The sequence below is a fragment of the Trachinotus anak genome, unplaced genomic scaffold, assembly GCF_046630095.1.
Source record: "Trachinotus anak isolate AG129_WGS33_773 ecotype Australia unplaced genomic scaffold, CSIRO_AGI_Tana_v1 ptg000002l, whole genome shotgun sequence".
NCBI lineage: Eukaryota > Metazoa > Chordata > Actinopteri > Carangiformes > Carangidae > Trachinotus > Trachinotus anak.
In genome coordinates this window covers 10466845-10478726 of record NW_027273853.1, presented here as the reverse complement: position 1 = coordinate 10478726, position 11882 = coordinate 10466845, and the positions used below count along the sequence as shown (strand labels likewise).

Here is an 11882-nt window from a genome sequence, read left to right as displayed (position 1 = left end):
TCTGAGATTGTTAGCAAAAAACAGTGCAGATGCCATTATAAATAAAAAAAATTAGATAAAATTTACATTTACATTTGACACTCAAATTAAATAGCAGAGGGTAAATATTGTACATTATATAGTAAATTGGGAGTGTTTTCAGACACAGCACAGGATGTACTGCTGCTCCTGTTCGAGAAATAGTGTGCGGCACATAAGCCCCTGTGAAACCAAAATGTGAGTGTTAGAGGCACTGGTAGACACATTTTATTATCTTTCATATTTAATTGGCAGATGTGAGAATGGTATCAATCTTCACATAAGCATGTTCAATCAAAGTTGAACTATTCCTTGAATAAATAATAACAAAGGTGCTCCTTCTGAACTTTGACTGTAGCTTAATCAGTCTTGAGGGCTTTTTCCTTACAAGATCCCATATTTGACACTTTTCTGGTGTTTCATTTTAAGTTTTTAACCATAAGAACAAATATTTGTAGTTTTAAATACCAAAAACCATCTCAACATAGTTCTCTTATCTCAGGCTTCTCTCTGGAGCTCTAGCAAGGACAGGAGTGACACATGGCCAGGCCAACCACAGGTAACAGATTGTAGCCTACAACTGTAGCTTAGTAAAACCCACCAGTAAATTCAAATGCTAATGTTCAGTCAGTACAAAACTGAGCCACACAGACAGTCAAATCCGGACCAAAATGCTCCAATATTTCAGAAAAAATAAACATGAATCATTATTATTCTCCTTGGGAAGACTGTGCAATAATATAATGGCAATAATATAATGGCTTCTTGACATCCAACGATTGTGCAGCGTTTCCTCAACATTTTTCTTTCTTTTAGCGTGCTAGCTCAGTGACAGAATGACTGCTGGTGTTGTCACTAAAGATAAAACAACAACTACAAAAAAAGGTTGGACAGTGGGCCATGTTGGGGCATTGCTGAGGGCGGGGACTGTATAGTTGTGACATCACAAACTTACAGAAATCCTGACAGCGGGATTTAAGGCGTGGTTTTTGAATACAGGCTGGTTGTATTTCTCCATGGACTCATCATTTTTGATACTTTCCCAGTGTTTATATAGACCTACTTTTTAGTAAAAAAAAAAAAAAAGTTTAACTTTCTATGTACAAGCCTATGAACTGCTAACTATCAGAAAAAGACCAGTGAATGTACACAGATACCCACAGATGGAGAGCAAATGATATAAAGAGCTTAATACAAAAAAATGCATTGGCAAATTACAAAAAACTTTAATGTACCACCGACTCAAGATGGATGTGTGTGTGTGGTTAAACCTGGATGATATGTGATCCCATTCTTTTTTTCGCATCAGCAGCTTCCAGATGGGATGCTTTGCCCGAGCCATTAGACCCAAAGTTAAGCCTAATAGTTTGAATGGGCCTTAAATACCTCCAGGTGGTCTTTGGCTAAGGGTCTAGCTATGGCCGGGATGAGAGAAAGCTGTCATGCAATACAGTATGCAACATCATTTTACACAGATGTTCTTTGTTTTTGCAATATGAGCTCAATCGTGCAACAAAACAGTTTTCAGAAAAACATTTTCATAAGCGCATCAAAAACTCTCTTTCCTACACAACAAAAACTGCCTGTAATCAATCCAGCCTTTATTTCAAACTTTGTGCTGAATATCATCCACAGAAGGCACAATCACTTAGGACAACTCTCTCACGTAAGACAAAGGGAAGGCATAGTCAGGAAAGAAAAAAAAGATAACATGTGCCAATTCACATCTTGCCACTGCTGTGGTCTTTGCCCTGCAAAGAATGTTGGAGCCCTCCCATCTCTGCTCGCTCCCAGCAACAATTGCCGTCTTTTCCACAGTTGTGCAAGAGTTTAACTGGAGTGCTCTGATCGCATGAGAATGTGAAAACTCAAGAGAAGCCTGCTGTCACCCACTAAAGCTTCCAGCTCTAATCGAGGAACTGGAGATCATCAACAAGACTGCAATGGAAGGGTAGAGGTCCTGCTTCAGCGCATGTCAGATGAAATACTAAACATACAACAGCCATTTCCTCTCGTACAGTAGCCTATGTTCTTTCATTGGCAATAATGGTTGCAACAATAAAACTCATATATAACACTTCAAAAGAACATTACACATTTTTACAGTGCTCTTACAATGCACTGTAACAAAAATTCTAGTGATATTCTTTTATTTTGTTGTCAAAAACTCCCATGAAAAAAACAAAATCAACAATGGGTTTGTCTGCCTGTCAATGCTTTCCTAATTCTGTGGCTTGTCTGTGGTTTTCAGTTGGTTCCTCTTGAAGATGTAAATCCTTAAACCCAGCCACCAACATACCCTTTTAATTTTTAAAAAGGCTACATATTTTCAGAAAATAGCTTGGCATCATCGTTTCTAGTAAATGTTACTCTAACAGGTGTAAATTGTGCATTTGTTGAGGTCTATTTAAGCTTAAGATTTGGGGCGACAATGAGCATTTACAGCAGCAGGACTGTGATATGTGGGATTCACTCAAAATACAATACAGTGCTCACGTCCATATAAATGAAGGAGCATGTCAGCTGGTGCATCAGTGCAGTTCACTGATATGTTTTTTTTTTAAATAGATTTTGGAAAAAAATGCAACTCTATGTATGAGTGGAATAAGATATACCAGGCAATGGCTACAGAGACATACTTCTTGAACAAATTCAGTGTTGGTATTTTAATGGGATTTGTGGACAGTAAGAAAAATACAGAATATCACCAGACAGACTTATTCTTTAATAACTGGAACACACCAATAATGACCCCTGTGAGACCATCTTACACAGAGTTTGGTGGTCACAGCACTGATAAAAATCTGAAACCTAAATAACAAAATGGAACACTAGTTAAAGAGCGGAGTGCCTCTGCACTCTCCATCAGCCTCAAACACGGGTAGATGAGATAAATAAACACTTTCAGGGAGGAAGAAGAGCAGCCCACTGTGCCCTGAACAGCACTCATTAAATCTAATAGGTCACGCTGCTCCAGCCAGGCTCCACTGACACCCTTAATAGAAGCCTGCACGGTTAAGGGACCATGAAGACCATTAGGGCACTTCAAAGTTCACCCCACTACATTAGGGTCCTGCTGATATGGTAAAGAGGGGACAGATCCAATTCCTCATTCACTACTTTATTTTTCCATCGGTTGGCCTGTCAATCAACCTGCTCCATAAACAAGTGGATGCTTGAGCTGCTCATTAAGGGCCATCATTAGCAAGGCCAAGGCTGTAAATCAGTGCTTATATCAGCTTTCAGCAAAAAAAAAAAAAAAAATCTTATAGGTTCTTATATTTTAGAGCTGACACTTTGACTTACACTGTTAAATGATCCCATTGGTTTTAAAATAAAAGTGCTGCTTGCACTGTAAATCTAATTTCTCCTATGACTCCTATGAACTGCAGAAGACTGGAGCCAAAGGAAAATGACGAGCACACAGACCAGTAAAAAAAAAAAAAAAAAAAAAAAAACTCTTCTAACACATTCAGACATGTAAATTCAAACAGGCCATGTTTGCTGCTATGAACCCAAAGTCTACCTCATTCAAACAACTTCAAGTGACATCAAGCCAGCAGAAGTTTGATATATTGATGCTGTCCTGAGGGGCATAAAGGAGGGGTCCCCTGCTGTGCGCCATAAGTCAGCACCACGGCTCCTCAGCATGGCTTTGTGGAGGGGAGCAGGCGGCTGAAGAGGAAGGAACACAACATACATCATTTTATCCAGTAAAACGTCCCTCATTACAAGCCTAGAACAGTTCACATTTAGCTAAGCTTTTGACACACATAAGAAACCAATCCTAACCAGCATGAATATAACACTGATCTAAAAGTAGTGAGACTGGTTTTAAGCAAGCTTTGCAAATAAAGTGAGGATGGGAAACAGACAAAAGCATGAACAAGCAATGCTATCTAGTATAAAAATGTTATTGAAGTAATACTTGCTGGGACATTGTATGTATATTTTAGGTTGTCTACGCTTCACAGGATCCGACAGGTCACTGTATCAGTAATAGAAAGTGAAGTGTAGGAGGAGGACTTGACATGAGGTTAAGATCAGAGGGGAGGTTTACTGAGAGAGGAGCGTGAATACCTTACTTCCCTAAGTGCCTTCTAATGGGGTCCCTGGCTCTGCGACAACCAAAACCTCTGTGTATGTCTGTGTGTGTGTGTTCTTATTAGATGGCTTACTTGCATGTAAGAATCAGTGTGGGACATTTATTAAAGTTTGCAGAATAAGTGGTCATTTCCGTCTCCCCTTAATAATTAGGTGCGCTAAGGACCTACTTTCTAAAGCAGGTTTAAAAACCCCTGGGCCATAGACCAGCACTGTACCTAAGAAACATTCTCTACTATACCAGACCACATGGAAACAATATGATTTGGCAAAAAAAAAAGAATAATTACATAATCTTATGAGCTATTATAGAGTATTACCTTGAACTTGGCACAGTCTGTCTCTGCTGTATTGTTCTCTCATCACTCCCTGTCACCTCATGAGCAGAATATACTGATTCTGAATTACAGTAGGTATGTAAAGTAACCTGTCTGTCATCACCATTCAGTGGTGCATGTTGGGCCTGTTGTGAGGCCACTATCTGAGTATTGCTGATTTGTCTTTTCTGTATTTTTTGATTTAGTAAGAAACCACAAATATTGAGCAAAAAAAAAAAAAAAAAGTGAAGTTGTCAATATAAAAACTGGATACGGTGCAAAAAAGGTTAGCAACCCCAGGTTTAAGATACAAACAAAAAGCACTGTTGTAAGCAGAAGGCATTGTGCAAGGCTAGAATCAAAACTTACATCGAACCCCCAGTGAGTCTATCAGAGCGAGCATCTTCCCATGCCTAAGAGGGTATCAGCTTACTTTGTTAATCTGTGGTCAGTCTACAGTCTCTGCTCCATTTTCCCATCAGCTGACAGCAGCCACCAAACAGCTGATGGCCTGCCAGCTGCCTGACAGGCATCTCTGCGGTCTGTTACCATGGAAACAGCCTCACGACGACGCACATCATTCGCTGACTCCCACTAATAAAACTTCAGTTTATTAGAGTGTGGAAATGTCTAGTGTGGCTTTTTGACATGCTAACATAAACAGAGAGGGAAAGGATTTAAAGTGGCACTGACACATGAGAGTAAGTTTGGGCAAGCTAAAAGAGGTGAACGGTGTGGATGTAACTACTGGGTTACTGGGTTAAATGAGCACACACACTGGTGCAGAACAGCAGCATTGTTAAAGTAACAGGCAAATATAAAAGTGCATATTCTCAGAAGCATTACATACAAGGCTAGATGGTTAAGTTCATAAAAGCAGATTTCTTTTTGTATTTACTAGACGCATATGGTAGAGCATAAATAATATGACTGATAAAACAGGCTTCAACTGTCAGTTGGCATGCTGTGGCAATGAAAACAATCACCATGTTGATGCCTCTAGTTTTTACTTTGCCCATGTGCAGCCTTTTAAAATTTAAGAGTCAACATACTGAAACCAGCAGCCTTTCCGCTGATTCCCTCTTAACACTCTTCAACTTGTTATCAGCCTGTGTTTCTAACCCCCTCAACCTCTTAGCTTCAGAGCAGCATTTTGTCTCTCTTCTCTGCAATATGCTTCCAATTATGAATCTTGTGAATATGGGGGCGGTGAAGCATCCTCCTGATTTATTGGGCACTCAAGTCCGGCCTTGTTCTATGCATTTGCACAAGAAGCCCTCCTGCTGCAGAGCTCAAAGGTCAGACACACACAACAGTTGACCTCTCACGGACTCATGTGCACTGGATCTCCCAGACCTGATTGACAGGCAGAGATGACAGCTCGAAGCGAAGGCCACAGGGTGAGAAAATCTGGTGTGCAATGAGGAACTAAGCACTGCATTAGTCTCCAGCTGTGAGGAAGCTTAGGAAACACAGGCAGGCGAACAGAGAAAGTGAAAAAAAACCTCCCAAAAAACAGATATAACTAATGAGGAACAATGAAATGGCCTCATACAGTCACTATCATTTGGCTAATGGCTGGACACTTAACATTTTTCTCTTTTGTATTTTTGAAAAAAAATATTTTTCTCCTTTGTAACCATAGAGCACTTTGTGGTCTTCTCACATGGGATAGCTGAGGCCATCTATTTGTAGTCATCAGTTAAATCCAAGTCCTGCAGACTGAAAACACATGCTCCACAAGTGAGTCACAGAGCACAAGAGATCTCTCAAGACAGTGGTGATGCTCGGCCTGAGAAACGACCCATCCCTACAGACTAATTTCCTTGCCTTTCCAGCTCACTTCCTGTTTCACACTGGGTCATGGGCACCGCACTGCGTCACAAAGGCTGACTGGTCGAGTCCAAGGCCACTTGTGCTGTGGGACTCGGTAGCAGTAGGACAATTCAGTTGTTCTTTACCACAGCAACAAGGCCTGGCTGTTGCAGTGGACTGCAGCAATATTTGGCTCACTGCATGTCCTATACCTCAAACTGTGTTGTTGAGTGCATTTTGAAGATTCTCACATTTTCACAACAGGTTTTGCGGTCTCATCTCAGCAGATGTGAATCGTCTGCCCCCGGAATGGTTTCTGTTGAATGTTCCTGAGGGGCTTCTACAGGCGCTTTAACTCCCCACCGGACCTAACACCTTTCACACTGGATAAACACAACACAAAGGAGAAATGTAGGTTTTATGTTGGAGGGTGGGTTATTACATGCAGGAAAAGGGGACTCTCTAATTCCCCTGGGCAGCTAAGCACTCATAAATCATCAAGCAATGAAAGTTTCCTCTCCAAACAGGGGGGCTAAAACAAACTGAGCACGGAGCCTCTCAGCCCCCCCCCCCATCCCTGACTCTCTTCTCCCTTTTTCCTGGGAGGAATTTTTATGAGGAAAGAAGAGATGTAGTGGTGCAAGACTATACTAGAGCAAAGAAGTAAATACTACAACATCAATCCTTTGCAGTGACCCCAAACTACAAAAAAATCAAACATTATTGTAAGGGCTTTTACACAAGCTCCCCTAACAGCAGTAGAACGACGACTTCAAATCCTACCACTGTAACAAGTAACATATTGAGAACAAAGCAGTGTTGTCAAATGCATGTTGTTCTGTGTTTTTTCTTCTGTTAAGATTTCTTATTATACAGAGGGTCCAAAAGCTTTTCCAAGTATTTTTCTGGTGGCCACAATTAAGATGGAAAATACTGACATAATCAGAGATGCTCTGAAAGGAGTTTTACCACAAACTGTCAATTCATATCACATAATCTGTACAGTAAAATGAAAGCTGTCTTTAACGTGTGTGATATAACCAACATAAAAAAAAATCATCTCACAGTATGTCAACACACAATTTTTGCATCAGGTTGATTTTCACCAGGTTTTAAAACTCAGCTGCTTTCCGTTGGACTTCATGGCTCCAATTTGATTCATGCTTCATCATCCCAGAGGCAGAAGCAATGGCAGCACTATTACAAAAACTACCTGTCACAGTATATTGTCTGTTATGATGCCACTAGGAGGGCTGCTCTTCAAGCTTGTGTTAATACCCCTTGTATGTGATGTGACTTGAGCATGCTGGAGAGAGTAAACCACCAGGATCAGGAGCTGCTCATGCTGGCCACCAGTAACACTTAGCAGCTGTTAAATACTCAGTGAGCTCCTGACCTGCACCAATGCAGACACTTCAAATGGGGGGTAGAGGAGGGGCAGTGACAGGCCGACTGCTACTGGTGCTTACGTTCTGATCAGCAGGTCAAACACAAAATGTGCCTAAAATACCAAAGACACACTGTTTTAATTTGAGGTTCTGGCCTTATAGTCATGTCAGATTTGCTTCAGTCAACACTTCGGAGTTTGTAGGATAAAAATTTCAGCCCTCTTGAGAGTCATTGCATCGGCACTAATGTTGACAGAGTCAGTGAAAGGCCACCATGTAAGATATGTATACAGATGGTGTTATGTTTTATTAGTGTGGCAAGCAGCTACACCAATTTCTCATTTTTACTCTATGAAGGTGCAAATTTACTTTATTTTTAAATACTTCAAAAAACACCACCTACATTTAAAATAATGATGAATAAATATTTGTTGAAATCCTCATGTTTACGTCGCAAACAGCCTCACATACAGAGGTCCCTCTGTAATATACACTGGATGGAAGAGTAGTAAGAGTGCTACTGCCCCCATGTGGTTAATGTAATAATTACGGGCTGTTACATTCAGTGTTGGCTGGTAGAAACAAATATTTCAAGCAGCCAGTTGTAAGAAATAAGAATGTCACGGTTTTTTTTTGTTTTGTTTTTTTTTATCCTCAGATAATAGATGTAATTTATTTAGTGCAAGGTAATAAGAAAGAGTCAGACAAAAGGCACACGTAAAACTTATTGCTTGTTTCTGCAAAGGGCAAAATAATATGTATGTTTGTGAGATGCTGTACTTGGATTTTTTATATTTATGATTCAGTTTGGTTATGACTCACTGAACACCACTGGTTACTGTTTTGTTACTAGTCTTGACTGCCCACAGCGTTCATGGCACAAAAAACAGAGCTGCACATTTCTCTTTTTATTTAAGATGACTGTAATGAGCTGCAGTATATGATAATGAGGCAGGGAAACTATGAGAGGTCACATTGAGCTTAACAAGTATTCATACATTTCCATAGTAATGTTGTTAATGAGCCTGTCAGAAAAACTGTAAACATATGTTCTCATGTGTAATCACATGTTCTGTTGTGGAAGTTATTTCAGTGACTTCTTCACTATGTCACTTCAAAAAAAAAAAAAAATTAATTAAATTTAAAAAAGTAATATAATGAGTCTAATTTGAAAGTGTAGTTATAATTCTCACTTCATCTTAAAGGAGGTTAAACTAGAGCAAAGATATTTTGTATTTATGAGCTTAATCAGCTAAGTCCTTCAAACTATTCACGAGATACTCGTAAATAGGGCTTTAATAATGAATAAAAAATAAATAAATGATACAATAAATTATTCAATTGTAAAAGAGAATTTCTAGGTCATGCTCTAGAACATTTATACAATAATGTTTATAAGCCTACAGAATAAACCATTCTGATATAAAATGCAAAAAAACCCCCAAAAAAACGTCATAGGTTTGTATATTGTAAGATGAATTATTAAAGAAACACAATAAGATTAAGAGTAATGGATTTTTCTTGAAACAAATAAGTGACACACTATTGATGATGACATCCATCCTATATACTAAACAGATGTTAGTTTTGTTCTCAGTCTGGTCTATTGTGAGTTACACAGCTCTGTAAAAATAAAGATCATTTAATTGCAAGGCAAAAATGTCAGCCACCTCAGTCTTAAACTGTCAAGCTATCTCAGAAATAATATCTGCTTACAACAGTCAATCACCTGCTGCCAAACACATAAAAGCGTAGCTCAGCATGTGGTTTGTCATCAATGTTGTGAATAAACCAATGAGAAGACAGAGAGTTATTATAGAAATGAGTAACCTTTGAATTTCTTTCTGTTTCTTCACTCAACAGCGCTGAGCAGAATGAAGCTGTAGCTCCCTCTGTTTTGCTGCTGAGCAAATGAGCCAAAAACGACACAGATTTGTGCAACTGCTGAACTTAAGATGTCTACCTGATGATTTACTATTTGTCAGATCTAAGCCAGACTCAATGTGTGCCTTTGAGAAACCAGCCACAGAGGGAGCTGAATAAAATTAAAGATGGAAAGAACACCTAGAGAGAGATGAGTGGAAACAAGCTCCAACTGAACAGTGTGAGGGAGGCGTGGAGAAAGATGGCAAAAAACCTCTGCCTGTTGGCAGCCAGGGCAAATGATGGAGGGCAACCAGGAAACAGTGAATGAGTAACACCTGTTTGCTTGACTGGGGAACCTACGTCCTGATATCCATATGCCTACTACACTGTCTACGCGCTCACAATTTTAATGTTACATTCCAGCCACTTTGCCCACCCAAAACTATTTATCTGTGTCTCACAAGTAAGAAAAAAACTGGTCAGGCTCCACAGAGGCAAAGCAGTAAGCCATGATGAATTATAAGAACATGTAATAGTCAGCTAACACAGGTTCAAGAGCACATCTTAAGCTCATTCTTTAGCCTGACGAGGGAGCTCTTTGCCAAAGAATGGATGTCCTAATGTCCTCAACGTCTGGAGTGGAAGTGGAAGTGATGTGTTACATTACACGGGCTGACAAGGCTGCATATCAAATGCCTGAGGGCTTCATGCTCCATCAGGCTCCCAATAACATACAACAATGATTATCAATTAATCTGCATATTATTAGAGAATTATCAGTTCATAATTTAGTGAATTAAGTGTCAAAATCTCACATGTTAAATTTTGAATAATGTGTTAGAGAAGTGAAGACCTTAATGGTGGAAGTTAAAAGAGACACAGAACTAGATACTTACTGCAGAAAATGGTAATATTTTAAATATAAGGTCAGAAATCTGTCCATTAAATTTAGTAACACTGGATGTCAACAAAAACGAGAAAATAAAACATAAAGTGATTCAAGAAATTAAGGAATGTAGCAGAAGAAAATTAGTTATTACAAACCCTGTTTCCAAAAAAGTTAGGACACTTTCTAAAAATGCAATAAAAACTAAAATATGTAATTTGGTAATTCACTTGAACCTTTATTTAACAGGCAAAAGGACAAAGAAAAGATTTTCAGTGTTTTCACTGACAAACTTAATTCTATTTGTTAAACTTAAACAAATTTTGGAAATTGATGCCTGCAACACACTCCAAAAAAGTTAATTAAGTTTATACATTCATTAACTCTAAATTATACTTCTCATCCTATTCAGTTGAGGATTCATTGCGCCATTTCTTAACAATATTAAATAATATATTCCTCAAATTAATTTGGCATCTAAGGACATGTAGGATTCTGAGATCAGTGTGAAGGAATAGGACACATCTATAAAAGAAATGTGTTTAGGCAAAGCTCCAGGTCAAGATGGTTTTATCCTTCTTCAGTCGTATTTGCATTACTAAAATTGAAACACTATCTAGAATTATGTACACAGCTTTTTCCACTGGCTATCCCTTACAATTGAATTAAATCAATTAATCAAACAAATTTCAACTTTATTTGGAAAAACTAACACATTTGCAGAAGGGGCTTTAAATGTGATAGACTGTGAGGCAATGAATGGAATGATAAAACTGAAATTGTGACAATAGTTTACCCAAATTGTGATGGATTCTGGTTTAAAATTCCTTCTAAAATATTTCATAAGTGAGGTGGGATAGATTTTCTTTTAAGATAGGATTTCTATCCTATTATTATTATTTATTGTAATGTCTTTTACCAACTTTATTATGATGCCGCCTTGATTGACATTGTAATTTCGTTGTACTGGCTCTGCTTTGTATAATGACAATAAAATAAACTGAACTGAACTGAACTGTACCACTAAATTATCCACTGAACTGTATAAAGTCATTAGCAGCTCCTCCTTTATTGGAAACGGATTTATAAGCACAATTTTACTCCACACAACTCTCCAATTTGGAATAACAGCTAGCCTCTATCTTGTTTAAAAGGAAAATGTTTTGTTATTGTGATTGGGTGGAGAGCGGTATTTGGTCTGTTTAACATTTGATGGATTAATTGCAGTGAATTCACTGATAAAGTCAATGTGAAGTGTAGACAAAACAATACTCTGTGGTTATCAAGGCAATCCCACAAGCAAAGGTGAACATGGTGAAAGGCATGTGGCCTTATGGTGTGTTAGTACCACAGATACCATCACTTTATATGGATGAATTTGATTTTAAGGAGGAAACCTGCACAAAGAAAATTGTAAAGGTTGAGGTCACCTCAGGGGTCTTCCCTTTACTACTGATAGGAAAAATTTATTTAAAGATCATCCCTAAG

The 11882-nt window shown here is 38.6% G+C and overlaps 1 long non-coding RNA gene across 1 annotated transcript in view; it reads right to left on the bottom strand.

Annotated features, from left to right (window-relative positions):
- The window catches only part of LOC139631516 (uncharacterized), a 53552-nt gene that overhangs the window by 40446 nt on the left and 1224 nt on the right, over window positions 1–11882 (bottom strand). Inside the window, exons 3-4 of the long non-coding RNA XR_011693393.1 lie at window positions 6506–6637; window positions 3545–3693 (exon numbers count right to left, since the gene is read on the bottom strand). This is a non-coding gene — a long non-coding RNA (uncharacterized lncRNA). The remainder of the gene's footprint in view (window positions 1–3544; window positions 3694–6505; window positions 6638–11882) is intronic.